A 27,920-nucleotide genomic window follows, 5' to 3' on the forward strand; every position below is an offset into this window, starting at 1 on the left:
TATATGTCCTTTGAGCTGAGAATTTAGGAATTAGCGTCGAGAAGCTAGGAGTTACAGCTCATCATTCTCTTTCTTTAAGCTGTCCAACTCCATAAAACAAGACAAACAAAACCACCTTACTCCTGCAGTCCTTATATTCCTCAGCTGCTACTTGGTTTCCCCAAAATTGATTTCAGTGGGTACTTTGTTCTAGGTGAGCACAGTGTTAATTAAATTAAACTCCTTTGCTGCTCTATGCCATAAGCTGCCTGCATGAAAACTCTTTAAACCAATTGGATTTTCAACCCTCAGTCCCTACTCAAGCCAGATAACCCATCCTTCCGTTTTCCTGATGGTTTGCATCTGTTGGTTCTAATGTTTGTGTTAGGCCACTTAACTATAAGCAACAGAAAGCTACTGTACTTGATTTAAGGAGAAAAGTAATTTATCTAAAGGAAAGCTTAGAGTCAGGCTCAGAGGCACATGCATTTAGAAACAACTCCTCACATCATGTCATAAACCTGGTAAGGTGAAGACACTGCCACCTCTATCACCATGTAGACATATTACCTTCTAGCATCAACATCACAGTCAGTCACTGGTACCACTGCCAGCAGTACCATCCTAAAAATTTGATCAACCACCTTTACTGTTGGAGGCTTTACCTTCCACTGGAATTACATTGCATAGTTCCCAAGCTGTTAAAGATAGTTCAGGTCCCCAGCAGGGAAAACTATGTATGTATGTGTGTACATATATATATATATATACACACACACACACATATATATATAAAAATAACTACACTATATATAACTATATATATAATATATAACTATATATGTACTATATATAATATATATATAACTATATATACTAAATATATATAACCATATATACTATGTATAATATATATAACTATATATAACTATATATAACTATATACATACTATATATAATATATATGTAACTATATATGTACTATATATATAGTATGCAATATATACATATTTTGTATTTTACAGAGACATGCTTCAAGACTGAATCACATGGTCCCAGCCTTATAAAGTGTACACACACAATTGTTACTTTGTTGCTTGTAATTTTCATACAATTTGAATAGGTTAAGAAATGTGGTTTGTATTTAAATATCTTAACTTATTTTTAAATACCTTAATATCTTTAATTTAAATACCTTAAATATCTCTTTTAGTTTTTAGTGTACTTTTCAGAGTGATTTCTGCCCTGATCTTCATGTCTTCCTGGTTTCCTGCGGATGGGCAGCATAGTGTAATGGAAAGACTGTGGGCTCTGGAGGTGGGAAAACTGGATTCAATCCTGACTCTGGCCCTAACCTATAGTGCCTATTGATGGGCATATTACTTAACTTTTCCAAGACTTGGTGCCTTTTTCTGTAAAATGAGTATAGTAAATATGCTCCATGGGTTGTTACGAGAATCAGTATAATTCACATAGAGCTTAGTAAGAGATGCTGAGAAACAATGGACTTGCTTGGGTGGACAGAGTTGTATTTTCTACATTTGTAATTGGGGAATTATCTGAAGTATGTTACATGGAACAAATATATGGGAAGAAGTAGAACAGACTTAGCAATACCAAAAGACACTGTTGCATTGTTGTGAAGTGATCCAAATATCTTCCCTTTTTTAACCTAACATCCCTTGTTCACAAGTAGTGGAAATGCTAAAAATCATCAAGTAAGCATGACCTTGACCATCCACAGCCAAGGTTTTCACTATTGAAGTCCTACAGTGTTATTTTCTTCTTCTCTAAGTTTGTAATGAATTCTCTCTTGAGAGGGCATGATGAAATATACAACTCCATCCTAGTAAACATCTTTATGTCTAAAAGCAATGTTCTTTAGGAATTATTAATGTAAATTATAATCCTAACTCTGTAAGAAAAACAACTGAGATAGTATTAATTTCCTTCAAAGGCATTTTAAGTATATTACTTATACAAATAACTAGAATATGTATACTATAAATATATTTGTATCATATAAATACACATAATGTGTGTACATATGAATATATGTACACACTTTCTCTATATACACATACATTTTTAAACTAGATCCTGAAGTAATAACCATATGTAATGTTCTCTGTAGCAGTGGGTCTGCGATGTTTAAATGATCGATGTCTTTCAGAAATCTCTAGGCACCAGGTGGTACAGTTATTAACCACCCGCTGGAACTTGGCTTTGAAGCAAATCTATTAGGGTTAGGATCTGTACCATCCATAATCAAAGCACAGTAAGTCTTGGCCGCCAGATGTCACTATTCTTCTATTTCCCTCCCGGTGCCCTAAGAGCTGTGAGACCTTATTTTCTGACAAGGGACTGGGGAAAATGCGTGCCTCCCAACATCCCCGGGATTTCACCAAAAGGTCTTATTAAGAGGAATAATCCTGCCCATGCTGATTTCCTTGGGGCTCTCGAATATCACCTGGACAGTTTCTGACAGCTGAGGATCCAAGTGGCTGAAAATTTGGGGGCTCATCTGGTCAAAAAAATGTTAGAGCCATTTCCTTGAGCTTAAAGTTAAAGGTAGGACTGACCTCATGCGCCTTGAGCCAAGAACTAGCCCAATGTAGGAGAGGCCATGAGGTGTGTTCTACTAAGATCCTGCAGTCAGGAGACCTCCCTAACCCTTAGATGGCCCTGAGAGCTCACTTACAAAAGGAGAAAGTTGGGTTAAGTCAATTCTAGGGTCTAAAAATTCCATGAGCCTCAGTTTTTAAGCACCTCTGTTGAGGAGCATGGGCTGCAGAGTGGGGTGATCTAAATTCAAGATAGAAGACTCCAGGGAGGAGAGTGAAATAGGGGTGGAGAAATCCCACAGGGAAGGGAAGGGGAAGTTGAGCATAATTGTCATACAGGAATCTGATATAGGACTGGTTACAGGGCCTAAAAGGTGCTGGGGTGACGAACCTTGTCGTCCTGACTTTTAGGTGATCTAGCAGGCCACTCCCCCTCCACTCCAGATCCTACTTAATGATCTGTAGTGCTCAGTGATGTGCCTGTACCACTGTCTCTCCCGGGGCTTGGTTGGATTTAACATGTCGTGTCAGTCAATGTTTGTGGTACCTTCAGGGCATGGGATGTGTTTTATTTCACTTTGAATTTATAATAGTACAGTGTTCAGCTAGCTCATTCAGAGTGTTCATAGAAGCCTGCGGTGGGAGGAAGAAAAAGGAAGAGAAATGGAATTCACTTATTGAGCGCCTACTATATGCCAAGAATACCTAAAGTACTTTACATGTGCTTTTTTTTTTTTTTTTCATCTTCAGAAGAGGCTCCTGGGGCAGCATATGCATGAGGCTCAAACGTAAAGAGGCTGAATTCATATGGTTAAGTGACTCATCCAAGGTCACGAAAATTAAGTGGCGGACTCACATGGCTATGTATCCATTCTCTGAAGAAGGAAACTGAAACTCTGCACTTATTAAAGATGCGCGCATCTGTAAAAGGGTGAAACCCCAGTCTTGCCTCACTGGGCCTCATGGCTAGAAGCCCCCCCCCCCCCCCGTGCTTCGAGGCCCCTGGACTGCACCCCTCTGGAGGATGCTTCGTCGTATGAGCACTGGCACGCCCCCCACACCCCCCCGACCTAGCTGGAATATTATTTATGGCCGCGATTAACCTGTCTCCCTTGCTGCTGTCTCCCCCCGGGCTGCGGAATTGAAAGGTTGCTGGAAGTCCTCTCCGACGGGGTTGAGACTTTGCAGACGGCCCCTGAGGCTGGGGCGTTCCGAATTGGCTGAGCGCTGCGCCTGGGAGGGCGGGGAGTTTGCCGAGCGTCCCCGGCCAGAATCCCGGCCTCCCAGAGCCGCGAGCCCGGCAGCGGGGAGAAGAAGTTGGGGACGTTGGGCTCGGGGGCGTCGGAAGAAATTGCGGGCAGGCCCCCCCGCGCCCCCCGCCCCCGGCCCCGCCGAGCCCGCGGAGCGTCGCCGCCGCGTCCGGGCCGGAGCGGGCGGACGTGCGCGGCCCCGCCAGGGCTGGGAGTTTGCAGACCGTCCCTGCCGCGGCCCGCTCGGCGGCGGCCCTGCGGCTCCCGCGGCGGCGGCGGCGGCCCCGGGGCGCGATCCAGCCCAGGTAGCCGCGCCGCAGGCTCCGGGCGCCCGAGCCCGAGCCCGTGCCCCGCCGCGTCCCGGGCCCCGCGGGGTGGGCGGCCGGCGGGCGCTCCTGCTGCGGCGGCCGCTGTGCAACCAGGAGGTGAGAGCCGCGGGTCGGGGCGACCGCGTCGGGCTCGCCATCCCCGCGGGGAGATGCGCGCGGAGGGGACCGCGGGCGGGGGGCGCGGGCGGGGGCGGGGGCGCCTGCACCGGGGCGGCGCGGCCGGGGCTGCCGGGGCTGCGGCCGCCCTGCGGGACCCGGGGCGCCGCGGGGGGCGCGCCCTGACGCCCACCTGCCCGGGGCAGCCGCCCCCGGGGAGGACCGCAGGCCCCCGAGGCCCGGGGGGGCGCTCGCGTGTGGGCTTTTCACCGGACCGTCCGGAGGAGGCTCGGCTGGCGCGGGCGGGGGCGGGGGCCGAGCGGCGGGGGAGAGGGGCGCTCGGCCGCGGAGGGGCCCGGCGGGGAGGCGCTGCGGGCGGGCCGGGCTGGGGTCCCCGCGCCCCGGGCGCGCAGGGCGGGCTCGGCCGCGGGCCGGCGGGAGGGAGAGGACGGGAGGCTGGCCCCGGGCCCAGGAGAGGCGGGATGCGGCGGGCGGCGCTCGGGGCTGCGGACCAGGGAGGCTCGCGGCGGCCCCCGCCCCCGGGGACGGCCGTGGGCCCGCGATCGCGCGGGGGCCCCGGGGCTGCGGGCCGGGGAGGCTGCGGGGAGCCGAGCCCACAGCCGCGCGCCCTCCCCGAGAGCATGCTCAGTGCGGCCCTGGGAACTTCCTGCCGAGTCGCGAGCCGCCCCGGCCCCCCGACCCCCCCGGCCCCCCGACCCCTCCAGGCCCCTCCCGGCCCGCGGGTGCGGAGTTGGGGCGGCGGGGCGCGGGGGGGCGCGGGGGGCCGGGGGAGGCGGGGGTGCGGGGGGGGCGCGGCGCCCGCCCTCTTGCCCCGCGTGCCCTGGCGCCCCCCGCCCCCGCGGCCGGGTCCGAGGCCGGGTGGGAGGCGGGTCCGAGGCCGGGCGGGGCGCGGGGGCGGGGGTTGCCGGGGGCGGGGGGCGCCGGGGGCGGGGGGCGCCGGGGACGCCGCGCACACCCGCGGGCGCACACAAAGCCGGGCTCGCAGCTCCCGCGCGGGCGGGGGCGGAGGGGCGCGCGCGGTCCGGCCGCGTCGGGGGCAGCGGCGAGGAGTCGGGGGAACCGGGCGGGGCCGGCGCTTCCCCGAGACGCGGGGTCGAGGCCCGGGGCCAGGCAGGTCCTCCAGACCCGTTGGCACCCGGCTCGGCGGCCGGGTTAGGGAGGCTGGGTGCTTAGGGCGCCGCGAAGTTGCGCAGGGAAAGCCGAGGCTTGTGTGGGCTCCGGGTGGGATGACAGCGGCTCACACTCGAGTGGGAGCCCCAAGGATCCCGTCCTGAAGAGAGGCCAGTGGGGAGTTGGGCCCCCCCACCTCCCCGTGTCCGTTGTCAGGCCCGAGGGGCTTGCTTGGTGTAGACTCTGAGAGCATCCCCGCTCCACCCGCAGCCGCCGCCAGCTGTGGCCCCCGCACCGCACCTTGAGCCTTGATCAGGATCAGAACCACCTCGTTTTTGATTCAAGAAATCAAAAGGCAGTTTTCCATGACAGGCAAACCCATCACAGATCCGTCTTGATAAGTGAATTTTCACACACACGCACACACACACACACACACACACACCCACCGCCTCCCCACTTCTTCTTTCCTACAAATCCTTTTTGTTGTTATGTTATTGTTCAGGGCTGAGATGAGCGGCCTTAACTTTGTTTGGCACTGTTGGGGTTAGGGCGCAGCTCCGTTTTCTAGAGGCCTTTTTAGTTTTCTCCACTTACCAACTTGCTGCCTGGGCAGCCAGAGTCCAGTGGAGGCGTCCTGAAAAAACAAAGTGACAGAGGGAAGGACCCCTTTTTACCCCTCTTAGGAGCTGGGAGGAAAGGAGAAGGGAGCTCCGGGGCCTACACCTGACTCTGGCAGAGCTGGGTGCCAGAACTTAAGGTCTAGGCTCCACCTTTGTTCCAGCTTGCCTGGGTTTGGATCACTTAGGGCCGGGGTCACTAGGCGAAGGGAGTCTGCAGTCCCGGTTTGGTTTGCGGCCTTGCGGGGTTTGCATCGACACAGGCAGCTGCCGCAGGGTGGTGTTAGGGTGGACTGGGGTGGCAGGAGGGCTGGGGGCCACTGCCCGGATCTGCCAGGGGCATCTGTGCGCTCCAGCCCTGCTGCCGAGTAGCTCATGGGCTTTTTGATCTCAGCAGTGCCCATTTCAAGTGCTTTGTGTTTGAAGTGTGGATACAGTACATACATATATTCACACGTATGTATGTATATATACGTTTTTATAAAGAAGTATGCGCATATGTGATGTTCTTGGGTAGCATCTTGGAGCTGGAAAGGACCTCAGGAGATCATAGGAATTCGAATTTTCTCCCTTCCCATTCAGTTTTCTCAGTTTAAAAATAACTAAAGCAGCCTTCTGCCCAGCTGGCCTCCGAAAGCGTGGAAATGCCAGAGTCTCCCTATGATTCTAGCCTGGGGGAGGCCTTTGGCTCCTTCCCTGAGAAGTGTGGCTCCTCACAATCCTTTTAACACTACCTTTCCAAATGCTCCATGTGGCTTGGGATCTAAGTCATTGCAGGGTCACCCTCAGGTTGATTTTGGCAGGAGACACACTGTGACCGGTGCACCCTGCAGAGATGTCCAGAAAACCGCATAGAGCAGTCATCATAAGACTTGCATTGGGAAGTTCATGTCCTTTCTCACACAGTGGTCATCCAGACAGCCAGTTGCCCTGTTCCTCCCCAAGAGATATAAAAAGTGGCGGGGACTCATTTTATTCCTTCCTTCTTGTGTGTCTTGGCCTCGTGGCTCTAGAAAGGTGGGGTGGTGATGGTGGTGGCAGCGGGGATTTCTGTGTTGATATCGTTATAGTGAATCTCAGGAAAGCATATACTGTCAGGAGCTTTGGCCCCGGGGGTTTGTTGTGGTGTATGCCAAAGTTTGAAAAAGGGTCCTTGTGGCAGATGGAGGGTTGACAGATAGCTTTGGCTGACAGAAGATCTATGTGTTCCAAAATCCAGGTATTTAAAAAAAAGAGAAGAAATAATTTTACATTTGGGGGGAGGATACTTTGTGGGGGAGGGTTGAAAGGTTTGGGTCACAAGTAAATTTGGTGCTTGTCAGCGCAAGTTTTACTAGTGTGCCTTTAAAGTTCCTAAGTGCTTTGAGGCATAGAGTCACTCTTAATAACCAGAAGATGGTTGTACTTTTTGATGTGTTGGAAATTGAGTAAAGATCTCCCCAACCCTTCTTAAAGTTTCTAATCTAAGTCCTCTCCCATACTATGTGGCATCTTGTTTCAACATCAAAAGTCTGAACACCATGTGACCTCTCTGCCAGCTGCGGGTGTGTTCATTGAGTGTTTGGCAGCCACCACGAGCCATACCCTGTGCCGGTGCTGAGGATAAAGATGTCCTTCTTCAAAATTACCTTTTGAACTTTTAATTTATCTGACCTTCTCTCTCAGTGTGTTGATGCAAGCTAATAGCTCTTGGAAGGTCGCCAAGGTGGGTCCCAGGAGCCTTGATACTCTAACCATGTCCTCTCAGCTGGAAGCGTGGGCACTTGAGCTCTGTTTGCCTACTTGGGCTATTTTATTTGTTTGTTTTTTCAGTGCTACAGTCAAATTCATGTTTCCCCGGCTTTGTCACATCTGGAAAGCTGGAAAGCTATGTGTGCATGAGAGGGGTTGGAAGGATCACTGGATCACTTCAAAATCCCAGCACTCTCTTATCTGAACACATAACCTTCTGGAAAGAGAACAGGAGCCTTCCTGTCAAGGCCTTTTGTACGGCCTGAGAAATCTAGACAGGCAGGGGGGATAAGCTGTCCTGGCTGGCTTTAGGGGAGTTCTCTCTGTGAACTGCACTACCCCCCACTGCCATGTTTGTATTGAGGCCTGCTGGACCTTGGCCCCGGTTGGGGTGGTTATAGGGGATGGCTAAGAGTATTTCTCTACACTGTTGCCCATGAACTTAGGAGTGGGGTATATCCAAGTACTTCACTACTTGTACGAGTTAGATACTGGTGTTTGCATTTGATTTATTAAAAAAAAAAAAAAAAAAGCCAGCACTTCAAGGTTACCCCTAGATTAGAATAACAGCCTCTCTTTTGCATCCCTCTGTGATTTTTTGTGGCTGGCCCTGGAGGAAATGTGTGCCGCCCACCCACTCCTGTCTCAGCTGCACTCCTTAGTGTTGTAGTTCTGAGCACAGACAGCTTATAAGTCCTGTCACGCTGGTAAGATGCTTTTCATAAGTATCCTACACAGAACAGTCTTCCACTATAAAAATGTTGGATCTCTTTCACGGCTCCGTCCACCCATGGGAATGTGTTGTGTTGGCAATCGTGACAGATATTATGTGTCCTTGTGGAGAATGTCAAGAACTGGGCAGGACAATGGAGATGGGGTGGAAAGATTTACCTTCTATAATTGACATGATTGCAAATGCTTCCTTCCTATTAACTTTTCCATTCCCTACCATGGTAAGGTGGACACTGGTCATTACCAGTTTGTATCTTGGGACTCGGAGGTGTTTGCGAGGTTGTGAAACTGTGTGGTCACCCACAGCTAGCAAGTGGCAGGGCGAGGATGTGAACCCAGGTGGTCTAGGTCCAGAGTCCACACTAGCTGGGTTATGCTTAGTGGAGGCTAGCAGGCTCACCCTGAAGCAGCCAGCACTTTCTTTCCAACCAAAGCCAAGAGGCACCTTAGCCACTCAGGGGTTGATAAGTGGCTCAGGGAGATCCTTCCAGATTCCTTCTCTTTCTAGCCAAGGGCCTGGGTGTGCAGAGAGCGAGAAGGGCTTCCTTGAAGTCTCTTCAATCAGTGAGCAGCAGTGACGGAGCCGGATTTTCAGGTCTGACCCTTGGTCCCACAGGAACAATCGATAACAAATGATAACAGTTCTGTGTCTCCTTTGTCTAGAGACATGATTCAGGAAGCAAATGCGCTGGTCATTTGGCATCTCTCCCTCCTCCTCCTAGAACTTCCTCTGCCTGGGAGCTCGCATCCAACCTCCCCTTAGAATCTGGTGGGGATCCACTTCTTTTCTCCATCCCCAAACAGGAGAATCTGAGCGACTACGTTAATGCCTTTAAGTGACGTGTCCCCTTCCTCATGTCCTTAAATTTGACATCTTAAGAATACAGTCTGGGTTGGATTTTCCATTTCACTCTTAAGTTTTCTCTCTTTCTCTTTGTGTCTTTCTGTTTCAGTAAGTGTGCATGTGTGGGTGGGTGCGTGTGTATGTGTGCATGTGTGTGTGTGTGTGTGTGTGTAGGCTCCTGGCCTTGCTCAGCATCGATTTCCGCTCTACAGGAGCGTGGGGTCAGTAAGGGGTGACCTGGCGGAGGCCTCGGGGCTATTTCTTCACAGTTCCAATAAAGGGCCAGTGAGGACATCCCCACAGTGACAATCCCCACATCAAGTCCCCACATCCCCAGTGTCTGTGGGATCCTGGAAAGATTGCAGAAGATACTCCTCTGACCACGGGGATCACCAGGCTCCGTGGGATCTTCCAGCTGGGTGTTACAGCAAGCACCATTTCCTTTTATTTTATTCCTTACCCATGACCAGGATGGTATCAGGCCTCCTAGGGCGCCTGCCTGTTCCTGATTCTGAACATTTCTGGTTAACAGCCCCTCGCTGCTCACAGAGTTTAAAGTCTGGTCCTAGTGAGGGCCCACACCGAAGAGTTCAGTTCAGTTGGGAGGCAGTATGCGAACGAAGAACACATTAATTCAGCCCATGTGACCACGTTGGGCCTCAGTTCTTATGTTGAAAAGTAAGAGGGGATTGAATGAGCTCCAAAGTTCTGTTCAGTCCTAACGTTGTATAATCCTCTACATATGGCGAAGGAGGTGTGGAATAAAGAAAGAAGATTCCCTTACTGAATAAAAAAAGATTGAGGAGAAGCTCAAGTTGTTTTTGCTTTTGCTGGTAGGCTCCCTTCGGCAGACAGTTGAAATGCTTACCTAAGAAGAACCAACCCTTTATTATCACGATTCTTTAGGGATGTTTATTCTTGTATATTTAGAAGTAAAAAGCCTTGGTCCTTCTCAGCCTAAAAATAACCCGCTTCCCCTTGTGAAGCTGTGTCTTCCTTTGGGGAGTGGAGATCCTGAGAGCAGAAGATGACCAGGCCCCGGAGTAGCGTGGTGCCGTGGCCCGGTGCCCGGGGAATGTGGTCGCGGATTTACCCTGCCACGAACTGGGCCACGGTCTGTGTACACACCTTTGTGACCGCTTCCCTGCGAAACAACTTCGTCGAAAGAACAGGGAGTTTGATATCAATCTCCTTGCAGCTGCTTTTTTTTTTTTCTTCCTTAACCATCTGTTATTTTCAATTCCGATTTTTTTTTATTTACTAGCGCTCATGCCAATGAGTTTTCTAAATGACCGACTCTTTCTCTTACGCATCTTGTTTGGGAGAGCACTGTCTCTGCCTCATGCTAAGTATGATGTTCCTGCGTTCCTTCAGCACGTTTCTTAGTGTTTTTCTAATGTGCTTCTGTGGGATCAACCTCACCCCCATCTCCTGTAATTTTTCAGAGCCACCGGGGTTAGAGGCAGCACTAAGTGGGGATTTGGAGAGGGAGGGTCTCCAGAGGTGACGTTATGTGGGTGATCATTCATCATCCATTATTTAGGACATAACAGATGTAATTCTCTCGTGGCTGAATGTTAATCATTGTTCTTCTGTAGATTCACCATTCCTTATGCTTTTTCCCCCCCTTCCTGTATTTGCTTTTCTGATGTCCAATAAACTTCAGAAAGGCCCAGTTTTTTCCTAGGTCAGTAAAAAAAAAAAAAAAAAACCCAATACATCTGACCCGAGGGACTTCTCAGAAAGGAGTGTAGAGCTCTAGAAAGCATGTGGAAGCTCCATCGCCTGGCACAGAGCCTGTGCACATGGCCAGTCACACGATCAGCGGTACAGCAAGGGCATCATGGGTAAAGTCCCACCCTGGCAGGCTGGCCTCTGCACATAGCTGGCTGTCTTCACGCAGGCCAATTCAATGTTCTAGGATTCCGGTTCCTCATGTGTCAAATGAGGCATCTCTTAGCTTCTCCTACATCTGTGGGATTCTTCTAGTGTGCCTTCTTGGCTGAGTTCAGCCTGCTTATCTAACTCTGCTTTCTTTAATCTGCCCTTCATGTGCTTAAGTATTTTTCTAGTTGTGAGGGCCTGTTTGGTTGTGCTTGTTTATGGTTCTGTCATTTAAATTAATCAGTGGACTTTGTATAGATATCTTTTTCTCCCTTACTGAGAGCATGATTCATGGGCTTATGAACCCAACAAGTTGGGACTCTGTGTGAAATGGGGTGTGTGTGTGTGTGTGTGTGTGTGTGTGTGTCTGTCTGTGTCTGTGTCTGTGTCTATATACCACTAGGCCATATTGCCTTGTTGTCATATTATCTACAAAAGGAAGTGGGAGTGAGCCAATTAGAGCTGCAGATCTGGTGTAGCCATCAGTTAAAAGAAGTCTCTAGAAAGTTTATGTGGAAAGATTTTGTTAATATGGCTTTTCTGTAGCACATGCTTGTCAGAGTTCTAGCTACAGACGTCTTTGAAGATTGTATGGATGTAATTTTATTGCACTTTCCTAAGACTGCATAAAGTGTTTTCCATGATGAGTTGCTTATTCTATCATAATGCCTTTTCTCTAATTGCCCCTATAACCCAGAATCAGATGCAGCTTTCCATTTTGGATGCCATGCCTCGTAGTGTTCTCCGAGTTTTAGTTTCTTTCTCCCACTCCAGTGGCTTCCAGAGAGACTTTCCTGTTTGCTTCTTCTCAGCCTTCAAATAAAGATTGCAAGATTATATACTCCTGTTACTGCTGTGACAAATAACCATAAATTTAGTGGCTTAAAGCAATACATATTTATTGTTTTATAATTCTGTGGGTCAGAGATGTAACACAGGCCACTCTGGCTAAGATCAAATGTCCACTCCTTCTGGAAGCTCTAGGGAAGAATCCGATTCCATGCCTTTTTCAGCTTCTAGAGACGGCCCACATTCCTAAGAGTGTGCCCCTTCTTCCACCGTCCAAACTGGTAATGCTGAGCTGAGTTCTTGTCCCTCTGCCATCAACCTGGCCCCCTGACTGCAGCTGAGAAAGGTTCTCTGATATCAAGGATCTATGTGATCAGATTGGGCCCACCCGGATAATCCAGGATGATCTCCTCATCTCAAGGTCCTTAATGTAATCCTGTGTATCCTGTAAGGTAACGTATTCACAGGTTCCAGGGATTAGGACATGAACATCACTGGGGCCATTTTTCTTTGCTCAAAACTCTTTGGAAAGAAATGTTTCTTTATTCTTTATGTAGAACTCTACCTTACTGTCTTGGAGCTTTAGTGTCATATAGGACGTTGGCCTGGCCCTCATCGTTTTTGAATATATTAAAATGAACTGTTTGCAAAATGGTATTTAGGATTTGAGTCCTGCTGTGGTGGGACATTGAGCTGTGCACGTTTACGTGTTCGGCCTGATGCAGTCCTCAGCGGACCTCCTGCAGTAAGGAAACCGAGGTGCAGAGGGAACTTGCCCAGGGTCGTGAAGCCAGAAGTGCCAGAGACAGGATATAAGAGTGGATCTCACTGATGCCAAAGCCTGGTTTCTTTTCACTTTCTGCCTCAGATGTGATAATGGAAAAACAAAATGAGAAATGGTAATGGGGAAATGTAAAATAATGTCAAATCTCTCTGCTTCTGCCAAGGTGATGACAAACAATAACTGTGGCCTGTAGTAAACTGATTGCACTAATGGCCGCAATTAATGGCCTCCCTGCATCTACACTTTTTGCCTTATAACTTTGTAGTCTCCCTCTGTCACCTCCCCCACCGCTGGGATTGGCCCGTGTGACACTTTGGCTAGTGGGATATTAGCAAATTCCCGTAAACAGAGTTTAAGAGAGGCTGTGTGTTTCCAGTTGCCTTTTGCACAGCTGGGCTTGCTGTCTCAGATCCCTGCCACTGCCATGAGAATGCGCCCAGGCTAGCCTAATGGAGAGCTCTGAGAGACACATGGGGATGAGCCAAGTTGTGTCAGCTGAGGCCACCCTAGACCAGCCAGCCTCCTGCTGAACTCTTGGGTGTGCAAGTCTCCTGAGCGTGTCTTGCCAAGATCAGTTAAGCCTGTCCTAGATCATCAGAACCACCCAGCAAACCTATGGAGTTGTAGAAACAATTGATGATTGTTGTTTTAAGCCACTGAGTCCTGGGGAGGTTTGTTACGTGGCGACTACTAACTGTTACACACCTCATATCAGGTGTTTGAATAGCATAATAAGTATTTTTAGTGTCCTTTTGAGATCATTTTGGACTGCTCATGTAACTAGTTCATATTCTCTTTAAAAATTTAATGCATTTTGGGGCACCTGGGGTAGCTCAGTCTGTTGAGTGTCTTCCTTCATATCAGGTCATGATCCCAGAATCCTGGGATGGAGCCCTGCATTGGGCTCCGCCTCCTTCTTTCTCTTGTGTGCTCTCTCAAGTAAATAAATAAAATCTTAAAAAAAGAATTTAATGCATTTTAAAGTACTCTTTTAAGGTTATACTGTAAGCTCAAGAATTTGCCCATTGTACCCTTTTTTCTTTCTTTTCTTTTTTTTTTTAAATATGAATGTCTTTTAAATTCTTATCAGTTTAAGTCCAAAGCAGACTTGCTTTTTCTCCTCAAACTATTTGTTACTTCTAGCACCATGGCTTTGACCCCAAGGTACAGCAAGAAATACATATTAACTCTTTAACTCACATATAAATGTATATAATGGCAAGAGTTTCAAGACACAGGGTCTACCCCTCTGCCTCTGATGCCCTCAGATGCTTTCCCTTCTGTTTCATTGACTTAAAAAATGCTGGTCAGGAGTCAGCACTATGGCCTGCTGCTTATTTCATAAAGTTTTATTAGAACCAGCCACTCCTGTTTGTTCATGGATTGCTTATGGCTGCTTTTAAGCTCCCATGGCAGAGTTGGGTAGTTTAGGCCTGCAAAGGCTAAAGTGTTCACACCTGGCTTTTGAAGAAAAAGTTTTCTGACTGCTGTACTGAACTGATTCCATAACCTATCACTTAGTTGCGACCCTCCATTTGGATGACACTGTCTTTAGGTCTCATGATAGTCTTCTGGAAATTACACTAAACAAAGCTGTCACATGTGAAAACTACCCCTTTCCCGTGTCCTACTCAGACTCTCTGTTCTATTTACTTAGATTCAACAATTAACGTTTTTGCGATTTAACATCCTACCTGTCTTACATAGGACACTTTCCAAGCATTTCTAAAATGTTTCATTTTAAGTAATATTATCTACCCCCCCCTTTCAAATTTAAATGAGGCTTTCTTGTGGAAACTAGCTGGAATTAAAATGGACACAGATTCCATTCAAGGGCTAGTTATTTATTCATTAGATTGCAGCAGTGCCTTTTTTGTGTTATAATGGAGTCCATTAGTGCAAGTGGTAGGGAAACAGAGGTAGCTTCTTTTCACCACACCTTTCTGGCAGTTGGTCTTTATTACTGCATTTCTGAATTAGGGTGGTATTCTTTCCAAACATAAGAAAATTTAAACACATTAAATCATAGACTTTGGGGGGCTGGAAAGACTTTGGAAAACATTATTTTTTTCATTCAGATCCCAGTTAGGCCCTTAAAGGCCAAATTTTTCTGACACCTAAATTTTCCAAGCCTGTCAAGGAAGGACGATGATGTTATTTATGTTGTTTGGCTAATGAGATTGATGGAAAGGAGCTGAGGCAGAAAAGGCTTCAGAATGACCTGGATATATCTTTCTAGAATCTGTAATACCAGGTAAAGAATGGTCACTGACTCATTTATTTATTGGGAGTGAGAAAGAAACCAAAATAAATGAGCTTCAACTATAGCCCAGAGATTAGGTAAAATCTGAGAAATGACCCCTAAATAAGGTAGCTTCTTTGACGCTAGAATAGATTCTTCTGATTATTTTTTAAGGTTTTATTTATCTGAGAGAAAGAGAGAGAGAGAGAAGGAGAGAGAGAGAAAGCGTAGAAGTAGAGGGAGCAGCAGAGGGAGAGGGAGAAAGAAGCAGGCTTCCCACTGAGCAGGGAGCCCAACGCAGGGCTGATCCCAGGACCCTAGATCCTGACCTGTGCTGAAGGCAGATGCTTAACGGACGGAGCCACCCAGGCGCCCCCTGAGTATTTTTGATCTTAGCTGCATCCCCTTAGTTCAGGCAGGTGGATGGACTGTTCTGAGTGCTAGCAACAGAAACCTGATGGAGCTTGCTTCAGTAAAAGTGGAGAATTCACATTAGGGCCCCAGGAGCAGGAGCCCGGAGCCTCCAGCAGCGTGGGCCCTCAAGGCTCTGGGAACTCCAGGAACCGCCTTTCCTTCCTCTCTGAATCCTCTGCTGGGTTGGTTAATTCTACTACCCATGTCTTGTGCCTTTTTTTTTTTTTTTTTCCCAAGGGCAGGACCCTGGATAACTCTAGCTACTGGGGAAGTCTTCCAGGAAGACTAATCTTTCTTGTAACACCAATTCCAGTTTCCTGGGGAGTATCTCCTCAGTGGCCCAGCTTGACCTGACCCAGAGGTGGGCATAGCTAGGAATTGCGTTTTGGATTTTGGCTAGCTCCAGGGAGTTTTATGGGTTCTTTTTTTTTTTTTTTTTTTAGAAATCTGTGGGGAAGTTTTGGTTGTTAATGATTGAGAATAGGGATGCTACCCATCTGTGGCGGGTAGAATAGTTTTGTTTTTTAAGACTTTATTTATTAGGGAGAGAGAGCGAGAGCACTATGCATGAGCATGAGCAGGGGATGGGGCAGGTGGAAAGGGAGAAGCAGACGCTCTGCTGAGCAGGGAGCCCAACTTGGGGCTTCATTCCAGGACCCTGGGATCATGATCTGAGCCACTGAGGCGCCCCTAGAGCAGCCTTACCCTCTGAAATGTATCCCATGCCCCACTTGGAGGTAATCACAGACAACAAAACCTGTTTACTGCCTGAACCTAGAGGCCCTGCCTTACATGTACAAAGAACATTTTTTATGTTTTAGGTAAGCATTGACTTTCTCAGCTGACGAAGAAAGATTGTGCTTTGTTTCATCGGGAAATGTACCAAGAGATGTTTGCCATTTTGGAAGATCACACCACCCCTGGCATCACCACGTCACCAGGTTCAGTCCTCATTTGTAGCCGACCCATTTTCTGATGTTTACACCAGAACACAAGCAACTAATAACCCCATTATGAGTCCTAGATTGGTCTTACCCAACTATTTGCATATTGAAATACCTGTTAGGTTTAGGATTATTTTCCTTTTATTCTCATTTATATTATTCTTAGGGCAACAAGTAGATATGTTTGAAATTGTGTTTAGGGGGGTTATCTAAGAAGTTGATTTGAGGGAATAGAAGGGTATTAGACGTTTGCTATAAGCTGGGAGCTTCAGGGCTGATAGAGGTTAGAACACTGCATTAGGAGAAGTGATTTTGTAAAGTTATTTTTTCTTCTAGCCTAATGATCCAACTGAATTAAATACTCTTAACACTGACCATTTAGAAAATAAGAAAACTGTTTCATGCATTTTGTGCAGCCGACTGTGAAAAAAGGAATAGACGTGTTGGCCCCATCCAGCTCCTCCCTGTGGATGGTGGACTCTCCATGGTGCATGCTGCCCACCCTCCCCTGCCGATCCAGGGCTCGGTTGTGGGCCTCCTCATCATTCTCTCCCATGGAAGAGCCATAGGAGTAGAGAATGAAATCAGATTATCACATGAGTTTCATATAAACTGCTGCAGACCGCGCCGTCAGGCTTCAAGCTCAAGCTGTGAGCTTACACGGGAAATTCTACACCTTGATTTTCACTAACCTTAGCAGTGTTGAGCAATTCTTATCTTTTGAATGTTGGCCAAAAGTCACATTAATATTAGTATTGTCTGTGACTATTTCACCAGTAGAAATCCAATATTTTCATATCACATTATAGATGTCTGACAGATATCTTGAAATATCAATACTTTAAAATGGTGGTGGTGATTACACCTGCTGCTAGATAGTGTTATTTCACACATTAATAAACAAGCATATGTGTTGTTATATCACAATTTAAAAGATAATTTGGTAACTGTGCTTAAATATAACTAACTTTCTCCATAATCCTATGTATTTCATTTTATGTATTTGAAAAATCACAGGAAGGGGTCTATGGTCCTCCCCAGTCTGCCGAGGGGTTGGCGGTACAGAAATCACAGCATTGAGTGCTGCACACCCCAGCTCTCCCCTGTCTCTTCTGTTTGTTGAGAGTTAACCTCTTTGTAACCCGGCCTTTCCCCAAAACTGCCAGATCCGGGTGTGGAAGGGGTGTGGGTTTATCCCCAATTGGCTTATTTTCTTCTCAGACCGGAACTGGTCAAAGAATTGAGCTTGATTCACCCTCGGCTCATTCTTTTATCAGACATGAGGAGGCAAGTTTGTCAGAACATTCCTCCGGCAAGGCTGTATTGATCAGTACAAGGTACATGATGCATTTAAAGCCAAAACATACTGATTATCTGAATCCTAAACAGAAGTGTGATTTCTGGTTCAGTTTTTCAAGTGGAGAAAAACCACGGACATTCCGCAAGACTATTCCCTATATACATACCAACTTCTGTTTTCCTCTTTGTATGCTTCAGAGTTGCATAATCACAACCAACTCTAAAAAATACCCCATTGCTTGAGAAATATGTTGCACAAATGGCTACCAGGGGTGTTCTGTTACCATCTGGCTTGTGGGGGAAGGGCATTTCCTAGAAGTTAGCGTTTGGGTGGAGGTAGACAGCTCTGTAGGTGTCTGGTTGCCACCTTGCCACCCAATGAGTCCAGCCTAAAGGGTGCTGTGCTGCAGCTATGACTGGATTCCTGGGAAGGACCTCGACTTTTTTCTCTTTCTGGAAACTTCTCCTAATAGGAAATGACTTTGCCACAGAAGAGCCCACACTGCGCTGTTCCTTGCTGTCCTCCAGACATGGAGTCATTGTGCTGCCATGTGCATCTTTTTCCTCTCACAGCTTCTAAATCTATATTTAGAGCATGAAAATGCTGAACATTTCTTCTCTAATTTTTTAGAAGTTGAGCACAGGGAGGGTTCTTCACACATTCAACATTAGTATCTTGGACAGCCATATTAAATAATAATGGGAATATTTTTTATGCTTTGTTTCAAAAAATATGCTGAAGATTAGAATTGTGTAGTTTCACATTTTTAACCCCTATTTTTACATGGGTTTAGTTATTGATCAAATTTCTCAATGAGTAAAAGCCACCCCCCACCCCCCCGTCAGGAAGTAGGAGCAGCCCCATTATGTGATATTGTTACAGCTCATGTCAGACTAAAGAAAACATACATGTATTTAATAAGCTTATTACTGAAATGACAGCATCTCTGTCTTTGTAAAAGGGAACAGCAAGATTCTGTTGATCGTGAGCTACCTACTGTCCTTAGAGATTTATGTGCCAGATTGTGGGTACCACTTGGCCTACTTCTTTTTTTTTAAGTTTTAAGTATGTTTTTTTTCTATGTATAGCCTGTTTATTATGATTTTATCTTAATTCCAATGTAATTAACATGCAGCATTCTATTAGTTTCAGGTGTACAGTATAGTGATCGAACAATTCTGTCCATTATTCAGTGCTCACCACTAGAAGTTTACTCTTTAATCCCCATCACCTCTTTTCACCCAGCCCTCACCCACCTCCCCTCTGGTAACCATGAATGTGTTCTCTAGAGTTAAGAGTCTGTTTTTTTGGGCAACCCGGGTGGCCCAGCGGTTTAGCGTCTGCCTTCAGCTCGGGGCCTGATCCTGGAGACTCAGGATCGAGTCCCACGTCAGGCTCCCTGCATGGAGCCTGCTTCTCCCTCTCCCTGTCTCTCTTTCTGTGTCTCTCATGAATAAATAAATAAAATTTTTTAAAAAGTCTGTTTTTTTGGTTCATCTCTTTTTTTTTTCCTTGTTTGTTTCTTAAATTCCACATATAAATGAAATCATGTGGTATTTGTCTTTCTCTGACTTTCTTCACTTTGCATTGTACCCTCCATCACTTGGCCTGATTTTCAAAGTGAGATACCTCAGATCCTTTTTAGCAAGGAAGTGTCCTATCATTGGATCCATAAGGCCGGGTGTATTTTGGGGAAAAAACTTGAGAAAGCAAGAAATTCACCAACTTCATTGGCTGAGGGTTGGTGAATTTGCTCAGTTTGGAGACTCTTCCCTCTCTCCTCTATTTTGAGCCACCTTTTCTTGGTCTTTTTTTTTTTTTTTTTAAGATTTTATTTATTCATGAGACACACAGAGAGAGAGAGAGAGAGAGAGAGAGGCAGAGACACAGGCAGAGGGAGATGCAGGCTCCTTGCAGGGAGGAGACCCCAGACCCTGGGATCACGCCCTGGGCCGAAGACCAGATGCTCAACCGCTGAGCCATCCAGGAGTCCCTTGGTCTGTTTTTCATAGAGGTTTGGTGTGGAATGAATTTTGATCTTAATCCTACCTTTGTGGAGGGAGTAAACAATGTGCAGAAAATCTGGAGGATAAGCATTTAAATATCCGTGAGTGATTCATCTCCTGGTTGGGTGGACAACAAATAACAGAGTTAATTGTGCAGCTGCTAGAAACAGATCCCGTTCCCATTTTAGAGACCTTATCACAATGGAAAGTGGGAAATACAAGTGCTGTCCTCCAACTGACAATTGAAAGGTGAGGACCTCACCTGCAGAGTAATGCTTTTTTCCCCAAAAGTGGACCTTTTGAGCATGTAGCTGATGTTCAGGGGAATACAGGGCACTTCTGGGAACCAAGCCTGGGGCCCATTGTCTAATTTCATGCTGATGATAGCCCTGTAAATTAGATTCCCTTATTTTCATTGAACACATATGAAACTGAGATTTGGCAAAGTTAACTTTCTTATCTGTGGTGACTCACATAATCATAAGGTGCCCATACAATTTTATCACCCAAACTTGAACACTTGAGAATAAAAGGGGATGCTGGTAATGATTATGCTGTGATAATAGGCATCAATGGTACGTATGGTTCCCTTGCTAATAGGGTGCAGATTGGGGGTATAATTCAGGTCCCTGGTTCCAAAGCCTGCTTATCCTCCATCAGATGTATTAGATCACACTATCTCATTCACAGATGAATTGGTAAGGCACACGCTGAATAACCTTCTGAAGCTGAGTTCTGCCGTAGGTATGGAGCCAAGGAGAAATGCCTCTGAGGCTAGGTAAAAGTTCCCTTTGGCAAGAGAAATGTCTAGGAGGGATGTTCTTTCATATAAAGATGTAAAAAGGGTTTTTTTGGGGAAGGCAGATGGCTTTTCTCTTCCTAAAAAGTGGTTTTCCATTTTTCGTTTAAAAGAATGGGCCTGCTTTAGCATTTACAAGAAAGATAAAGTGAGACTCATAAAATCTCATATCCAGGGCAAACATCTTCATAGCCAGTAGCTGGTATGATACAGAGTGATATAGTAGATTCTTCTATAGTAAGGTGTGTAGATGAAATTTACTACTCCTGTTTTTAGTACTCTATCTGCAATTCTTATTATCAAGGCAGATTTGTGTGGTGTAATCATTACTGTGAGATGTTAAAATGAAATCCCAGCACCTGAATAGATACCACTGGCAGCATTGGACACTCTGGCTTGTTGAGGAGCCTCTGTGCCTCCGTGAGCCTCAGACACACGTGTGAACACACTCAGCAGAGGTGCAGACATGAAGATAAATGAAGCTCAAGGTACTTATAACTGATATTACAGCCCAACCATGAAAAGTAATAAAGAACATCACATAGCTCTCCAGGATTTATTTGTTCCCGGTGTCATGTTCTCTTGCTGACTTCTAGGCCCGTTGAGGTGTGAAAGCAAAAGTTTCCTAACAGAGCAGTTCTGTGAACACCACAGCCTCTGAAAAAGTCCTGTTGGATTGCCATTCATCATCAAGTCAGCAGTGCCAAAGACTGATGTGCCACTCAAAGGCACTGCTGGAAACTTAGAGCACGCAGGCAGATGGGTGAGAGTTACATGTTTGGTTGGACATTTGGAATTGGACTTTCAATTGCAAGCTGTTACGTGGCCTGCCTTCTACACCTACGTGCCTGGGGGCTCTGCCTTCTGGACCTTGGGACACCCCAAAAAGACAGTCACCAAGTCAGCAAAATGAAATTATCAGGAATAACCAGTGGGACCAGGAGAGAGACCTGCTCCTGTGATTTGTCTAAGCTGCTCCCTAAAGAATGCAACCATGTCCGGATAGTCTTTTGAATATCCAGACCATAAGCACCATAGGCCATAAGACTGAAAAAGAAAACAGGGGAAACGTGAGAAGGGGCAGCAGGGGGGTAAATGCAGTGGCCTAGGTAGCAAGCAGCAGCGTGTCTGCTGTGGAAAAGGGCAGACCGTGGAAGATGCAGAACAGCTGTGCTGACTCGGGTAACAAGGGTCTTCTTGGAGTGGGGCAGGAAACATCAGCTGGGAAGTCAGTGGTCTGGGGTTCATGCTTTCCCTGCCACTAACCAGCTTCGTGAGCCCTCGCCTCTCCTGCAAAAGTGGGCGACTTGGGTCAGATGTGCTCCGTGTGCCATCTGGCTCTATAAGTCTTTGATGCTCAGATCTTTGTTGGGCTCAGTAAACGTTTACTGAGAACTTCTATCTCAGGCATAGGTATACAGAGGTGAATGCAGCACCTGACCCTTTGTCTAGGATGGGACCTGTCATAAACACTCCCACTGGTCCAATAGTAATAGGAACAGCTGAGTCTTACAAGTGTTTATTATGTGCCAGGGAGTTGTGGGTGCTTCCCATTGACTTGTATCTATTAGCTCTTTTGATCCTCCCAACAACCTTGTGAAGTAGGTATGACTGTCCTAGGTTTAGAGACTAAGAAACGAAGGTACAGAGAGGTGAAATAATTTGTCCCAGGTTGTAAAGCTAATGAGTAGTGTAATGAGCATTTGAACCCAGGGAGCCTGGCTCTAGAGCCCACACTGTGCTGCACCTGTGCATGTGCATGCACGTGTGTGTGTGTGTGTGTGTGTGTGTCAGTGTGTGTGTGTAGGGGGGACTGCTGTACCTTCTTGTTGTCTCCCTTGCTGGACTGTCAGCTACTTGGAAGTAGCAACCATGTTCACTTTGTTAACCTGTATTCCTAATGCCTGGCCCAGTGCAGGCTCTGGGGCATTTTTGTTAAATGGGTGGGTGGGTGGACGGACAGATGAGCTAAAGAGGGTCTTCAGGGAGTCTAAAGAAGACGAATCCACAAGCACCTAATAGTGGTCACTGTCAGGCAGGAAGGGTCTTAGTCTAATCTGGGGTATCAGGGAACATTTCCTTCTGGGCAATGATACGTGAGCTGAGCCTTGAAAGATTTGCAGAATTTGGGATAATCTGGTGGGAAAGGCATGTGAAGCAGAGAGGTTAGGTGGGAGAACTCTAGCATTGCCTCAGAGGTCAACTATTTCCGGAGCACAGAGGGCAGGGTAGGGGCTGTTGGAGATGGGGCCAGGTCAGGAAATCTGTCCTGGAAGGCTATGGGGCTTGCTCCTGAGAACTGTGGAGAGCTCCTATGAAGGTTTGAGCAAGGGTATGACATGGGCAACATTTTTTTTTTTTTTTCCAGGAGATGGTGAGTTTTATTGTCTTGTCTGGATAGAGGTTTGATTTGCTCTCGCATGTTCCAGGGTGGAGAGACTAGGAGAAAGCACAGGATGCAGAGGTCTATTCGGTGTAATCTCCCTCGTTCTCATCTTCACCATCAATGGAGAGAGCAGCATACTTGCTTGCAGAACTGAACTTGGAAGCTGGATTTTCTTCAGGTTTCTTTGGCTCAGGTGCAGATGGGGAGTTTTGATCCTTTTTGCCTTCTTTCCTATCCGGCTCCTTCCAGTGGTCTTTGTTCCCTCCATCTCCTGGACAACGGCTGGAGTTCCCACTGTGGCCTTTTGGGACACTCACCCCATCTACTTTGGATTTCAGATGGGGTGTTCTGGCTGCTGTGTGAAGAGTGGCAGGAACAGGGATGAAATTGGGGCAGGGGAGGATCTAAGACAGTGGTCCCAGTAAGAGATCATGGGAACTTGAAGTGGAGGTGGGGGAAGGGAGGCCAGATGGGGGGTGGGGGGGGGGGTGACCCTTCACTTTGGACATGTTGCATGCAAGGCATCCTTGGGCTGTGGCTGGACTGTTCAGGTACTTCCACAGTAGTGCAAAGCTGGCCTGAGTCTGGGAGGCTGAGGACGGCGGTCAGTGTGGGTTTGGGCATTGCCCACACCAGGTGGTGGTTAAAGCCAAGAGCATGGGTCATATCCCCCGGAAACACTGGTTACCTGGGGAGAGCTGAGCCCTGGAAGCTGAGCCCAAAGGAAACCCTGTGGGAATATCTAGAGAGGCTTGGTCCTGCTGGAGCAGAACATGAGTTTTAGCACGTGGATAATCCTCACTGTAGTGATAACTTTTTTTTTTTTTTTTTTTTTTTTTGAGCCTTCCCGGTTTGTCTGACACAGGTATGAGCACTTTGGGCACTTTTACTTATTCTTCATAAAAGCCTGTGACATAAGTGTTCCTCTGACTCCCTGAGGAAGAGCAGACTCAGGGAGGTTAACTCATGGTTACCCAAGGCCACACCGCACTCTGTGACCAGAGGACCCTGGTGAGGATGAGGCCTCCTCGGAGGAGTTTTTAATGTGTTTGTCAATGTGGAAATCTCCAAAGGCCTTTGCAGATTCCATCAAAAGAATCGAGAGGCTGAGGAGAGAGAGGGAATAGGAGCTGCCTTGGGGGCCAGAGGAGGCAGGGTCAAGGTGGATGTTTGTTTTGGGTTTTAAAGAATGAGAGAGAGCCTGCTGGGAAGGGTATTTTGAAGATAAAGGCAGGGGCTGGCCTGGGGTCCCAGGACCTGTAGCTCAGGTGACTGATCTTTACCCTCAGATGGAGGGAAGAGGTCTGGGGGGTGGGGGGAAGGGGAGGGGAAGGAGTCAGTGGAGGGGGAGGCAGTGGCCAGAGGGAAGAAGCCAGGAAGAGCGGAGGTGCTGTCAGAATCTGAGGGGTGTAGGATTCCATGGACAGGAAAGGCCCAGGAGGGATAAATGCCCCCAGACAGAAGGCAGGTTAGTGGCTTTCGGGAGCCAGGAGGGGGGAGAACTAGGGAGCTAGGGAGTAATAACTTAATGGGCTTGGGGTTTCTCTTTGAGATGATAATGTTTTGGAACCTGACAGAGGTGGAGGTTGCTGCAACATCATGAATGTACCAAATGCCACTGAATTCTATATCCTTAGGGATAAATTCAGTGATATATGATTTTCAGCTCAATAAAAAAAAAAAAAAAAAAAGGAAAGGCGAGAGGTGGGAAGGAAGTGCAGCGGGTTACATCCGATGACCAGGATTTTTTGGCCCCTGCCTGCACCCTGTTCTGTACATAACGGCTCTACTTTCATTGACTCCTAGCAGTGGACCTCGTTTTGTTTATTAGAATGTGCTAGAATGCAAGCGCTGCTGTGAGATTCATTCAGCCCTGCCTCTAGTACCAGAAGGGCACCCAGTGGGCTCCAGGTGGCCGTGATGTTTGCAAGCCCAGGGCAGTGATTTCCAAAATCCGGTACTCAGGATAAACCTTGTAGTATGGGAAGAAAATGTGAGCACTCTAATTTATATGTTTTTTCATTAAAATTAATGACTGAGGGGATCCCTGGGTGGCTCAGCGGTTTAGCGCCTGCCTTTGGCCCAGGGCGCAATCCTGGAGTCCCGGGATCCAGTCCCACGTTGGGCTCCCGGCATGGAGCCCACTTCTCCCTCCTCCTGTGTCTCTGCCTCTCTCTCTCTCTCTGTCTATCATAAATAAATCAATCTTAAAAAAAATAAAAAAAATAAAATTAACGACTGATGTTTTAGTAACATACATGTTGATTATTTTAAAATAAGGTAACATATCTTAGGGGCGCATGCTCATATTTTACTAATGGAATGTCTGACCAAAGTATTTATGAAGCATATTGTGAAGACTACTGGTTTGGGAAGTTGGGCAGGTCCTTGGATGGCCATGTTTGGAGGTAAAGTCATATGAAAGACCAGGTTACATGACTTGCTGAAACAGAAGCCCTGTCTTCTGTGTCTCTGTCACCATTTCCTGATTGACCAACTAAGGGTGCCTACCACAAAGGGCCTAAGGTCTCCCTGGCTCTTTGCAAACCCATCATGTGTTATACACCACCTTTTTTAAGTGACCACAAGCTATTTGCTCAGTATTCGTTGTAGATCTTTAATACTCACCAACTTCAATAGTTTCTAGAAATCATTTCCACCTTTGGATCCTGCTTTTATTTATTTATTTATTTATTTTTTTGGTTTTGAAAATTGGGCCTTTTTTTCCCCTTTGGACTTCCTGAATATTCACTGATGTTCCCTGCTTCTGACTTCCTGGATATTCACTGATGTTCCCCGCTTTCCCTCAGAGATTATGACTTAGGAACGTTTTTTTTTTTCGGGGTGCAGGGGGAAAGGTGGGAACCTGAGATACCATTTTCCTTAACCTTGAAGTTTAGAAAAAAAAAAAAAACCTTGAAGTTTTTTAAAATTTATTTTTATTTATTTTTTAACCTTGAAGTTTGAGCTGAAATTAACTCACAGGATCTGAGGAGTTGAGGGGAGGCAGGGCAGGGAGGAAGAGTCTGGTCTTGAACCAAGGTGATCTGGCTGCCAATTCTGACTCTGTTGTTCTGAGCTGTGCACTTCTGAGCAAGTTGCTGAACCTCTCTAACATCTGTTTCATTTTAGAATTGGAGAAGTGATTATCGATCTGTTAGGTTTGGGGAAAAATTAAAGAAGTTAAGGATAGATGTGGAAGTCCCTTAACTTGCTGGGACTCAGTAAATGCCAGTTCTTTCTCCTCCTTGACCCCCATCCCCATCCCCACCTCCAGTTTTCTCCTATGCTTGCCTCACATAGATTTCCACCCTGATAGAAGAGACAGATAAGAAAAAACAAAAGGGTATTTTGCTGAGACTTCCTCTTGGGCTGGCTTAAAGGTGCCCATGATGTTGGAGAGCCAATGTTTTTGCTCCTGAGCTCTGGTGTGTTCCTTGCCCCAGCCTTTATTCGGTTTCAAGGAGAGCTTGGGGCATCATCCTGAGCTCTGTTATGGTGCTTGGCTAATGTTGAAACAACTTATTAATTATGAACCTGCCCCACCTCATGAAATGCCTTCACAAGGAACTGATTTCATAGGGGGCAGAAAACAAAATAATGCTAGCCCCCTACCCCCAACCCCATTTCAGATATTAAAGGAAATGAGTTCGGAGAACATTTTGAATCAAAATGTTTGCGTAGCATCATTTCAAATGCCCTCTTGCAGGTTGGGAAGAGGGACCTTTCTCTTTGAAGACAGTGGGGGTGTTGGTGGCCAGGAGACCCTCCCCAGCCTGTTTGGGACATGGTGTAGCCAGGCCCTGGGAGTGCTGGGTGCCTGCCCTCACAGCTGGGTCTCTCTCACCTCTGGGTGCTGGCCAGCCACATGCCTGCATGCTGGTCCTGACTGTGCTTTTATTTGGAGTATTGTTAATATTTTATGAATGGAAGAAGGATAGAAGTTTAAAAATCATTCTGGAGTCCTTAGAAATGTGGTTGTGAAGAAAAATAGGCCTGTGAGCTGCTTTAGCTCAGGCTTTTGCTAGAATAAGTGGGTGTGATGGTCCCTCCCCACACCAGGAAAATAGTTTATTGTTTAGTTAAAAATAACTACCTTTTCAACACAGATGTTAATGTATTTGGGCTCCCCCCCCCAAGAGTGATAACATTAGGCTCTGTTTTGAAATTCGTAGTCACTTTATTTTTGTATTAGTAAGATGAGATAAGAGTACAGCATGCTTGTGAGCATCAGAACTAAGTCCGGAAGAGAGCCTAGCACTGTACCTGAAGTATAATGGTCATTCAATACACAGTAAATGGTATTTTAAATTCAGGTTAAAGAAAAAAAGCATTCTGGTTCTATGCAGACAGCGTAGCAACGTATGAAAAGGAACCAATTGATTAAACACTTAGAAAGTTTCAAGAAACCTCCTTTTAAATCCCAAGATATTGGCATTCATGTGATGGATGTCTTGAGGAAGATAAAACAGTTGGATCTTTTTAGTAGAAGAAACAGAGATCCTTTCACAGGAAGAGGTACTTGAAAAATATTGCTGTAATTAAAATATATAGTGTAGTCAGTTTTTAGGAAATGTACAATTTTCATGGCTTGAATGAGACTAACAGAGTTGCAGAAAAAAAAGGAACAGCCTTTACCAGCCTTTTTTTCTTCTTTCCTTTTTTTTTTTTTTAAGATTTTATTTATTTATTCATGAGAGACACACAGAGAGAGGCAGAGACACAGGCAGAGGGAGGAGCAGGCTCCATGCAGGGAGCCCGATGTGGGACTCAATCAGGATCCCGGGATCACTCCCTGAGCCAAAGGCAGATTCTCAACCACTGAGCCACCCAGGCATCCCTTTTTCTTCTTTTCTGTTTTGAGATCTTTCACCTGATAGTAGAACTGATGTTGGGATGAAGGGGTCCTGGAACTCTGTGTTCTAACAGCTACTCCCCTCCTCCCTCTATTCCTTGGAATCTGTGAGCTTGAGCATGAAACACATTCCATCCCTAGGCGCAATGAAGCTAACTGGAATTCAGCGTATTCTTCACTTGTGAACATAGGCAAAAACACCAAAGTTGTATTAGAAGTGCCCCGACCTCGTCACCAGTAA

At 46.7% G+C, this 27,920-nt stretch overlaps 1 protein-coding gene across 4 annotated transcripts in view; it reads left to right on the forward strand.

The window, feature by feature from the left end:
- Positions 1-4,100: 4,100 nt before the first annotated feature.
- Positions 4,101-27,920, forward strand: part of MGAT5 (alpha-1,6-mannosylglycoprotein 6-beta-N-acetylglucosaminyltransferase) — a 345,976-nt gene continuing 322,156 nt past the window's right edge. For 2 of the 4 annotated variants that reach the window (XM_077861486.1, XM_077861488.1), the window contains exon 1: positions 4,101-4,218. The gene's annotated coding sequence lies outside the window, so the exon portion shown is untranslated. The remainder of the gene's footprint in view (positions 4,219-27,920) is intronic. The other 2 variants (XM_077861487.1, XM_077861489.1) reach the window with 1 other exon arrangement.

Source organism: Canis aureus, chromosome 20, assembly GCF_053574225.1.
Source record: "Canis aureus isolate CA01 chromosome 20, VMU_Caureus_v.1.0, whole genome shotgun sequence".
NCBI classification, from domain to species: Eukaryota; Metazoa; Chordata; class Mammalia; order Carnivora; family Canidae; genus Canis; species Canis aureus.